This window comes from Gossypium hirsutum, chromosome D04 (genome assembly GCF_007990345.1).
Source record: "Gossypium hirsutum isolate 1008001.06 chromosome D04, Gossypium_hirsutum_v2.1, whole genome shotgun sequence".
In the NCBI taxonomy this organism is placed as follows: domain Eukaryota; kingdom Viridiplantae; phylum Streptophyta; class Magnoliopsida; order Malvales; family Malvaceae; genus Gossypium; species Gossypium hirsutum.
Genome location: NC_053440.1, coordinates 12,347,795 through 12,359,601, shown reverse-complemented (window position 1 = coordinate 12,359,601; position 11,807 = coordinate 12,347,795). Strand labels below are relative to the sequence as shown.

The window sequence follows — 11,807 nt, the reverse complement described above, 5'->3', positions numbered from 1 at the left end:
AAGTTCTTCCTGATTCGATAACATGGTGACCGCATCTAAGTTAAAAACACTGGCTGCTTTCATCAGCTTCGTCCTCATGACTTGCCACTAATAATTATTCAATGATATCTCCTCTATAAACTCATAAGCCGCTTTAGGTGTTTTATTATTCAGAGTACCACCGATTGCGGCATCGATCAACTACCTAGTTGAGGGGTTCAAACTATTGTAGAATGTTTGAACTTGTAGCCATAGAGGTAACCAATGGTGAGGGCACTGTCTCAATAAGTCATTATACCTCTCTCATGCATCATATAGGGTCTTTAAGTTGATCTAAATGAAGGAAGATATATCATTCCTTAACTTGGCTGTCTTAGCTGGTGGAAAATACTTCAGTAGAAATTTCTAGGTCATTTGCTCCCAAGTAGTGATAGAACATCGTGGTAAAGAATCCAATCACTATTTAGCTTTATTCCTCAATGAAAAAGGAAACAACCATAGGTGAATGGCGTCGTCAGAAACGTCATTTATCTTAAAAGTGTCACAGACTTCCAGAAAATTAGCCAAATGAGTATTTGGATATTCGTCTTGCAAACCATCGAACTGAACAAATTGTTGTACCATCTGAATAGTGTTCAGCTTCAGTTCAAAATTATTCGTAGCAATGGTAGGTCTCACAATACTCGATTCAGCCTTAGTTAGAATGGGCTTGGCATAATCGTACATAGTACGAAGAGTAGGATCTGGATTTGCAGCAACTGCAGGAGGTAGTTGATTATTCTGATTATCACCCATCTCTTCAGTAATAATAATAACGTTCTCTTACTCGTCTACTATATTCTGTCGACTCTGCCTTGCTTATCTACTGTTTCTGCGAGTTGTACTTTCAATCTCACTATCAAATAGTAATGGTCCCGACGGGTTTCTTCTAGTCATAAACTAAAGGAACCTACCAGAAGCAAATAAAAGAAAAATTAGAAAAAAAATAAACTAAAAATAAAAATCAAATGCGATAAAAATAAATGGCTAAATTAATAAAAATCAAGTGTTCCTAATATTTTAGTCCCCGACAACGACGCCAAAAACTTGATGGTCACTAAACTAACTATAATTATGACAAAGGTAAGCGCACCTATCGAATAATAGTATAGCTATTGTAAGTAGAGAATATAGTATCCACAAGAACTAAAAGTACTAGTAATTATCGTTTTTCTATTATTTAGCCGATGAACTGGGATGCTTGTTTTTAATCTAAATTTACTAATCTAATTTAACTAAGAACGCAACAGAAAATGAAATGGGAAATAATCGAAGATAACTAAAGAGAAAGACAATACCCAGGAAAGAATACACTTAAACTTCACTTATTATTCTGAATTTGAATTAAATGATTTATTCACTTGTGTCTTGATCCGTAGAAATTCCTAAATTATGTTAATATCTCTTTCGAGAGTAAGAGCAACTGACTCTAGGTTGCTTAATTGAAATCTCTTTCTAATTAAAACCCCTATCATCGCATTAACCCAATCTTTAGAATTGGATTGAAAAAATTATTTAATTAGAAAATTAATTAACTTAATAAATAATATTTATTTTTGGCAATAGAAAAACATGTATTAGGTAGGATGAAATTATAAAGTGTTGGGTTAAAAGTCCAGGAAGCACGTATAATTGGACCTAATACAAGAGAGGCCCAAAACCCTTTATAATGTGTTTAATGGGGCAGCAACCTTAGTATTCTACAAGGATTAAATTATACTAGGGTTGTTTCCCATTTATCCTTGTAGAACTAGGGGACTTGTTTTTCTATCAAATAAGTATTATTTGTATTCTACTAATTCAACTAGGATTCTTCAATCTCTCTATAAATAAATGGCACTAGTAAGGCTAAAAACACAAAACATTGAGATTTTGTTATTCTACCTGAAAATAGCGATAATTTATTTTCTAAGTATAAATTCTATTTTTCGGGAATAACAATTCTACCAATTTTTATAGAGAGAGATTATTTTCCTACTAAAAGTAATAAGATTGGTCCTAGTTCTATGTTTGATTCGTGATTGTTTGAGCCCACACTTGAAGCGGTTCGTGGTATGAGAATAGCAGAGAAGGTCATTTGGTTGAAAGTCGAGAACGTCTAAGATCCGTTTCACACAAAGCATAGGTACTTTTTGGAAAAAGTTTATTACTATAAATATCAAATTTAAACTAGATTTTTTTCCGACAACTATGACCAATGGCAATTGTAGTGGAAAATAAGGTACTTTGACCACCTTCAAAATATGCATTCTCTAGCTTTCCACTAAGGTTGTGAGCAATAGCGATTGTAATGGAAAATAAGGTACTTTTGGTGCCTTGAAAATATCCACTCATCTATATCGTCTCTAAGTTAAACGTGTTTTTCATCTAGAATAAGCTAATATACATTACTCTGAATTCAGGGGTTTCATTCCTCAACTTAATAAGTAAACGAAAAAATAATCAATGTTTTAATGTATATAATATTAACTTTGAAAAATAGAAATTCATTTTAGTCAGTTTAGGTGGTTTTGTAGTTTCGTGTTAGAAATTGACAGATACGGACGAGATTATCAAAAGAAAAGTAAGGTAAATCCAAAAACAATTTACAAACCCCAAAAGATCAAATCCCAACTATATCAATGCAAAATAATCCGAGCTCCCATACACTGTTCGATCCTAAGTCCAATGTCTACCTAAACAGATTAAGGTAAGACAAAATGTGAGCTACCAAGTATCGCGTATAACTAAACTTAGATACAAATAAATAGATCTTATTATATAAATCAAAGTAACATAAAGAATTTAATAACATTTTTATAACTAGTATGGAACACATCTAGGGTATCACGAAGATTTCCACAACGGTAGTACAACAAAACCGAACAAAACAGAATGAAGCAGAACATAACAAATCAATCAGAACAAAACCGAATAGAGCAGAGCAGAGCAGAACAGAATCGAGTAGAAGATGTGTGTTATGGAGATGTTGTATTTTTCAAAGAGATCATAATTTAGATTTATCGAAAAACATCCTACCTAACCTCTGCTACACACCAAAATAGAGTTCCCTCAAAACTCGTCCAGCCAAATAGCCCAACAAATAACTGTGGACGGTGCCACTAGAATTTTACAGGTAAAATTGCCATTTTGGATACATGTGGTCAAGCCACTATACTACAGCCAAGCTACTGGAACAGAATTGTGGATAAACCACCAAATAATACAGATCTTTAAACTGCCAGAAACTTCCTCTTTTCATATCAACCCAAGTCCCATGCAATGTGTCATGGCATACATATACAGAATTAGAGTAATGAGCATGTAAGTCATGCTATCTTTCAATAACATAATCAATAAATATGAGAGTCCATGTTTTGTAAAACAGAGTTATCAAACCTTAACATATCATATCAGATTTTTCATGAAGTCATATGCACGGTTAAAAATCAGAATCAGTAATAATCAATCTAATATATTCTGATATCACATATTCTTCATCAACAGAGTAATGTAGAGGCGTACCAGCAAACTTAACAAAATACAAATCGTACCTGGACAATTCGTACACATTAGACAATAACACATTACGTTATGACAGATCCTACTCACTTAGGTTCAAACATAACAAACATACATACAAATCATAAGTTGTTCATCGTCAAATCATAAGATATCAAGATACATAGCCTAATTCAGATCGTACGGACCCTACAATAAGTCTGCGTTTGTTTCAAATGACATTTGTGGCCCAAGGGAATAGATCCAACTATTGCTTCACACGCCCGTGTGGTTTCACATAGCCTGGAGGATTGGCCCGTGTAACTTCACACGATCTAGCACACACCTGTGTGTCTCACACGGCCTAACACACGCCCATTTTACTTGCTCATGTGGCCCTAATTCATAAATAGTGAGTTACACGAGCTGTACACACACCCATGTCATATGCCCGTGTGAACCCTGCACAATTCATAACCACACACGGCCTGGGCACACGCTCGTATGCCAAGCCCATATGTCTCTAATTTTTTTAAACAGTAAGTTACACGGCCTGCCTTATGGTCGTGTGGCTCACACGACCTACCACAGCCTAATACACGACCATGTGGTGTCGACAATCACGTTTTTTGACGACTAAAATTTGAAGAAGAATGGGTTTCTAATACCCACCTGATATGGATTCGATGTAGGAGCAACTGATAAGCTGTAAAAGTAACATATTTCAATCCCATTCTTAATGTATTTTTGGATGATTAATGATGTAAATTAGTGAATTTAATGCTCCTAATCTTTAAATTCATGTTTCTATACTTAGGAGAGTATTTGGGAGCGAAAGGAGCGAAATACAAGCCAAAATCAGACGAATAGAGCTATTTCCAGGATCAACACAGCCTAGGCATTTCCACACGGGCTGGCCACATGCCTATGTTCCACCCTGTGTCGATATCGCACCATGTTTCCCAAGCACGCAGAAAAACCCAATTTTTAGGCTTTCTGAGAATTCTAAAGTCTATAAATATGAATTAGAAGATCTAAGAGAGCACACAGAGAAGATTCAAGAAATTACTCGAAGAACACCATCGGAACTAACTCAGAAGCGGATCTCCTTCAAGATTGAAGATCTCCTTTTAAATTCTTTCAAAGTTTTATTGAATTTCTTTATGTCTTATGGTTTTTCTGACTTTGAGATGTTTTCATTTCAGATTATGAACTAAATTCCTTAGATACCTAAGGAAGATGAAACCTACGATGAATCTTATTATTTGATTTTTGAATTACATGATAAATACTTTATTCTTGTTCTCTATTATGTTTTGGTTTCACTGAGCTAGCAGATGGGCCGATTGAACATATGTAATTAGGGCTCAAATTATTTATAATTAAGTTCCAGCTTTTTGCCTATTTATTACAAACTCATTTAGTTACGAAGTCATTCCACTATAATACCGTGATTGAGCTCTCCCCAATTACATACCATTACGAAAGCTACTCGATCAGTGCTCGTCCAATGACTTTGTCATAAGTGTGTTACCCTCATAAGATATCCTTGATCTTTTTGAGATAAATTCATTCTCCCAATATGATTCTATTTTACCTCATAGTAAACATTTCATCTTTCTTTATGAAAAGTCAATTATTATCAAATAGTAATTAAGTCATTCATCACAAAGACAAATGACCCATGGTCACTTTTACTTTTCATCTATCATGTAATGCCGATGAGATGATATCATTTACCCATTTCTTGGGCTATTAATTCCACTATTGTGAATGATGCAACATACAGCAGAAGTCGTATACCCAATGCACCAACTTTCGGTTCCTTATTTATTTGAAGTCAAGCTTTTACTTACATCAAAGTATATGAGTCACACATATATAGTCCACCATCCAATTAAGATTAAGGTATGCCATACTATAAATGTCACAAGTGAATAAATCTATAAACAGATTCAAGATCTATTCTACTTGGGTCTTATTCGATGTACTGGCAATCTAGTTAGTCAAATCTATGTCTCTATCTTCTGGGAGTCATCCGCTTTAATCCTCAAGACAAAGCATCTTCCTAATTGGAATTGATAGATGGCATATTAGTTTTTTAATTGGTTTGCTCATTTCTAATTAAACTATGGACATGTTTAGGTTCATCTACTACTGTCTTTCCATATTATGATCTGACCACGTAATTCTGCTTAGTATTAGTTAAACAATATATAACCAGTGAGCTAATATTTGCTTCCATTTTGCTTTGCATGCAAAAGCTATTTATGACAATGTTCAAAGGGTATTAATGTAATTTATAAATAATTTTATTAAACCAATCTGTTTGAAAAGTACAAGCATACGAACGAATATACTTAAGGCACCAGATCCAACAACAGCCCGGTGGAAAGGTGGAGACGAGAGGCTTTTACCTTTCATTTCCCCTGTGGTGATGCCACATTCACATTGAAAGTTGTAGTCCTAATTATGGGCCTTCGAATTGAAGGAGTCGCTATCATTTAAACTACAAGTTTAAGCTTGAGTCAGAAGTGAAGAGGTTAATTGGCCAATATCCAGTTGACAAGAATGACTCCAAGAAAAGTCAAGTGAAGTTCACATGTTGTATACATTGGTTGAGTATCTAAAAGCAAATGATGTGAGCAATGAAGAATTTGACCGATATATTAATGCGTAGGTATTGTACGTCATTGGTGGATTGTATATGGTTAATAAGTCTGGGAGTCTACCGCTTAATGTATCGATCATTGCTAGAGGAACTTGCTCATGTCCGTACATATAGTTGGAGGTCTATGGTATTGGAATTTCTATATTGAGCCTTTAACAATATGACCGATTGAGAAAAAATAATTGAATGGTTGTTGCACCCTTCTCAAGTATAGACCTAGATGTGGATACTGTTTATAGCACCAATCCCTTCCCATCCATTATCTTTTCCACTAGCGAGAAGGTAGAAACTTATTTATATGCAACATTTAGAATGTATTTTAGGTTGTAATTTTTTATAATATGTCTGATAAACATTTAATATGTTTCTAGATTTAGGGTCAATTTAGATCACACCTTTTATTATTGAGAGTTTACATAGATCCAAACTGAAATTGATAAATATGCAGCTCAAGATGTTAGTTGATATGTTTTAGTATTTATTGAATTGATTACTTATTTAATTATTGTTAGTCTAGTAGTTGAATTAATCAAACAAATTGAATCAAGAACCAGTGGTTTGACCCCAACCATCAGTTTGGTTATTAGAACACTGCATGTGACACTCTAAGATTGCACCATGCTATCTGAAATTTTATATAATATTTTTAATTTCAAGTGATGATGTGGCACAATTTCAAAATGTCATGCCATCAAACTTTTACATTTTTTAAGTTTAGGTACCAAAATAGACTTAATTACCAAGTTTAGGGGCCAAAAATTATACTATCCTTATGTTTTATTCAATGCTTAATTTAATTATTCAATAATTTATTAAGCTTAAACTAAATGAATTAACGCAAATTTAAGAAATTAAAAAAATATAATACAAAAGACCTCGAAACCTTAACAATCATAAGTATCAAGACAACCCTAAGAAATACTTTAAAAGTAAGTTGAAACTTACCTGTTTAAAAAATTAATCTTTAAATTTACAATATTTTAATAAAATAATCTTCAAAACTAGAAGAAAATGAAAACAAAAAGATATTTACATAAAATTGAAAAAAGAAAAAAAGAACTGTACTTACTTTCCTTACTTCAATTTCCCGCAATTTTTATTTTGATTTTCCCGCGGAAAGATGAGTTTGAAGGATTCTTTCAACTGTCTCTTTCATTTTACATTAAAAATATTTTCTACATTTAATATAATTCATTTGTTGAAAAAACATTAATATAATTCTTTTATCACTGAATTTTCAATTTTCTTTTGTTCAAATATTTATAATTTTAATTTTTTTGTTCAAAGTTTATAATTGGACTTGCAGTTTAAATGTATTTGAAAAGCACATATATTTAGACGTAAAATTAATTCGTTTGACAAATAGACTTAGATTAAGAATATAATCACATTTGTCATATAAAATTGCGATTTAATATATATTATTTTAATAAAAATACCATATATATTTTTTTTATATTTAACATTTAAACTTTTTACATCAATAATAAAAGTTTTTAGTTTAGTGAAAATTGTATATACATAGATAAGTCGTAGAATACGTAGGAGTTAGTTTTACCAAACATCCTTAAACTATGACCTTAATTTTAAATTGGTCTTTAAACATCAAATAATTCTAATTACACTCTTAAATAATCGAGGTTATATCAATTAGGTCATTTTATAACTAAAATCGTTAATTTAACTATTAAATGATATGTTAGATCTTATGTGACATAATTTAATATAAAAAATTTAAGAAAAAGATGAATATTGTAAAAATAAATGTTCTAAAAATATTAATTTTGAGGTTTTCAAATTTTTTACAAAAACTTTATCGTTTACTTTTTTTTTTCTTCAAACTTTCACTTTTTTTTTCAGTTTTACTTTGTTGCTACCTTACACAACACCAAAACAGGCTTTTAGCGGCGCTTTTTTATGCAAAGCGCCGCTAACTTTAGCAGCGTTTATATGAAAAAACGTCGCTAAAGATCATGACCTTTAGCGGCGCTTTTATAACAAACGCCGCTAAAGAACATGACCTTTAGCGGCGCTTTTTTCACACTTTTGTCACAAACGCCACTAAAAAATAAACCTTTAGCGACGCTTCTAACAAAAACGCCGCTAAAAACATAACCTTTAAAAAAATTATTTTAATCAAATAATATTTATTTTTATGATAAATATTATATTATGTTTTATTTTTAAAATTTGAACTTTAAATATACTTGTTAAGGATAAATAAAAAATATTATTTAAATTAAATTTTCTATGAAAATCTCAACTTTAAAACTAAATATAAAAAATTAATGAATTTAGCTTTAGAATTTAAAATAATAAATTAATAACACAATTAAAAAATTAGAAAATTTAGATTCCTAGAGTCAAACCATAATGATTTTCTCGTAGAAGTAAGAAACTAAAAAGAAAAAGAAAACTATGAATGAAGTAGATATCATAAAAAGAAATGCGCAGATGATTTTCTAGCAAAACATTTTTACAGATTAGTTCATAAAATCCGCATCTTCATTACACAAGAGAAAGGACATTACATATCTAAAAGAACATAAAAAGGCTTTGCACAAATAGGATGAAAAAAGCTAGAAAGGAGGTACAAAATTGTACATCTTTATCAAGTAGGAAGAAGTTCTGTGCAGCTGTATCTGCATTTCCTGTCATCCTTACAACAGCTTGAACAGCCATGCTAAGAACACCAAGCCCTGCACTGGAAGCCAGAAAGAAAAGTTTTTATGAGAAATAAAGCTGTGAGGGAATGGATGCAAGGAGCCGTAGAAAAATTATGGTCAAATATTGAAAGACCAAGCTTTATAAGTCAGCCAAATAGCTTCCAGCTCCCACCACAACAATCTTGTGGTTTGGAAAATCATCCAAAGATCGACCTTGTGCTCTTACAGTTCCTAACAATCCAGCAAGTGCAACTCCAGCAGTTCCCTAAGAGAATTAAGTAAGCACAACTTTCTAATATTTGTGGCATTCATAGTGATGCTGCAGCAATCTAAGTTACACTAGAATCTAATCCTATCCATAAAAGTAGCAACTTGCTGGGCCAAGTGCTCACCTGTACGTCATCATTAAACATGCAAAACCTTTCCTGATAGCGTTTCAGAGTTTTAAAGGCCCACTTCATTTGAAAATCCTCAAACTAAATGGGGTAACCATCAAATAAACATCATGGTATGAGCATATACAAAAAGCATAACCATAATAATAAAGTACGAACCTAAAAGAGCAAGTACATTCAACAACATATTTTTCTTGAAATCCCATAGAAGCAAGATAGCAAATCATGTGGCAACTCTTATCATATAAAAAGTAGAGGAACTAATAGATCATAAAACTATAAAGACAGCTAAGGGCAAAAGTGGACATTAGAACCAAAAACAACAAAATAAAGGCACTAATATAATAACTTAAACTTTTAGGTTCAATGATTCTTTGACATCAACAAAATTAATAATACAATTTCTACATGTTAAGAAACATCCAGGCTGAAGGTTAAATGAAGAGGCTTAAACTTAAAAAGCAGCTTACCTATGTTCGGCACCTCTTGAATTATTTACCTGAAACGAAAAGCTTTTTTTAAATAAATCATGTACACATCAACTCAAGATGAAGAAAAACAGAAAATATTAGTCCAATGTTATAACTGAAAATTGCATATCCTTGTACAGCTTAATGTGCTTGTTAGCATGAGAATTTTTTAAAAAAAAAGACACTGTTTTGCTATGCTAAAAATCTTTTATTTTGTCTGTTAAAAATTATTAGTTAAGTGATTTTATAAAACATTTATTATTATTTTTTATAAATTGAATTTTTATAAAAAAATCAAGTACTCTCAAAATAAATATCATTAAATATTTTTGTCAATTAAATATTTCTTCCTAACTAAAATATAATTATTTTGTTAGATGCTCGATGTGGAATGATTTTAGTTTTTGTATTTGTTATAATCTGGTCCTATATATCCAAAATAGATAGTTACCTATCCGTATCAATTTGTTACATTTTTTTAATTTTTTAAATCTAATATTTAAATATATCAAATGGATTAAATTAAATATTTTTTAGTTATAAACACCGCTAATGTTACCTTTTTCGGCGTTTACAGAAGAAACTCCACTAATAAATTAAATTCTTGTAATGAAACGACACCATTTTGAAAAATTCTAATAAATACATATTAGTGGCGTTTTGGCTATAAACGCCGCCAAAGCTCGCATATTTTATAATTTTTTTATATTCAATTATTGTATATTATTATTATTTCTTTACAATTATATAAGAACTTATTTAATATATAAATTAAAAAATAATAATTAATCTAAACCTTAAACCCTAACCCAACCCCAAATCTTTAAACCATAAATCACTAACTCTTAATCCTAAACCCCAAACCCTTAACCACTAACCCCTAAACCCTATTTAATATATAAATTAAAAAAAACTAATTAATCTAAATCCTAAACCCTAATCCAACCCTAAATCCCTAACCCCTAACCCTTAAACATTATTCAATATATAAATTAAAACACACTAATCAATTTAAACCCTAAACCCTAACTAGACACCGGATCAATAAACCCTAAATCCCTAACTCTTAACCTCTAACCCCTAACCCCAAACCCATAAACCTTAAATCACAACCCTTAAATCAGAATCCCTGATTTCATAATCTATAAACCTTAAAATTGTAACTCTTAAACCGGCCCTAAATCCTAAATTAACCATATATATACTCTAAACCACATATATTAAACCCTAAACTATAAGGATAATTAAATTAAATATTTTAAAATTAATACTATTGTATCTTTTACAATTATATTTGAAATTATTTAATATATAAATTAAAAATCAATCAATTATGTACCCAAAAAATTTTAAAATAATTTTAAATAATAGTATTTTTAATTTCTCCATTTTTAACAAATATTTTTCTATGTTTTTTATTTCAAATTATTTCTACGTGTCATTATTTCAAATTTATCCATTTTTAACAAATATTCAATTAAAAATAAATTGAATTTTAATTAATATAAATAAAAAAATTAAATAGTAAATAGACAGATAAAATGTTTTTGCGACGCATTTCAAAAAATGCCGCTAAAGCCCCGAGCGCCGCTAAAGATCTGAGCATTAGCGACGCTTTTCCAAAAACGCCACTAAAGATCTGAGCATTAGCGGCGCTTTTCCAAAAATGCCGCTAAAGATCTGAGAATTAGCGACGCTTTTTCAAAAACGACGCTAAAGATCTGAGCATTAGTTGCGCTTTTCTTAAAATCGCCGCTAAAGCCCCGAAAGGTAGAAAATGATGTCGTTTAGCTTAGGTTTTTTGTGGCGTTTTTGCAAAAAACGCCGCTAATGCTTGATCTTTAGTGGCGTTTTATGTGATGCGCCGCTAATGCTCAATTTTTAGCTGCGTTTTTTGTCCAAACGTCGCTAAAAGTGCCGCTAAAAACCTGTTTTGGTGTAGTGTTAAGTTGTCTATTTGCTTAAAATGACAAATGTAATAGAAGTGCTACATTGTAGTGGCTACTACGGCTTGGCATTGTTAAAAACTGTGCTAACAAAACAGAAATAACACTAAGGTTTGTTTACACAATTCAGTTTCCCTACGCCTACGAAGCCTAGTTCAATG

At 31.4% G+C, this 11,807-nt stretch overlaps 1 non-coding gene across 1 annotated transcript; it reads left to right on the top strand.

Annotated features, from left to right (window-relative positions):
• The first annotated feature begins 238 nt into the window (after positions 1-238).
• LOC121216548 (small nucleolar RNA R71) lies at positions 239-345 on the top strand. Its single transcript, XR_005912729.1, has one exon. It is a non-coding gene; the product is annotated as a small nucleolar RNA R71 (small nucleolar RNA).
• Positions 346-11,807: the final 11,462 nt, after the last annotated feature.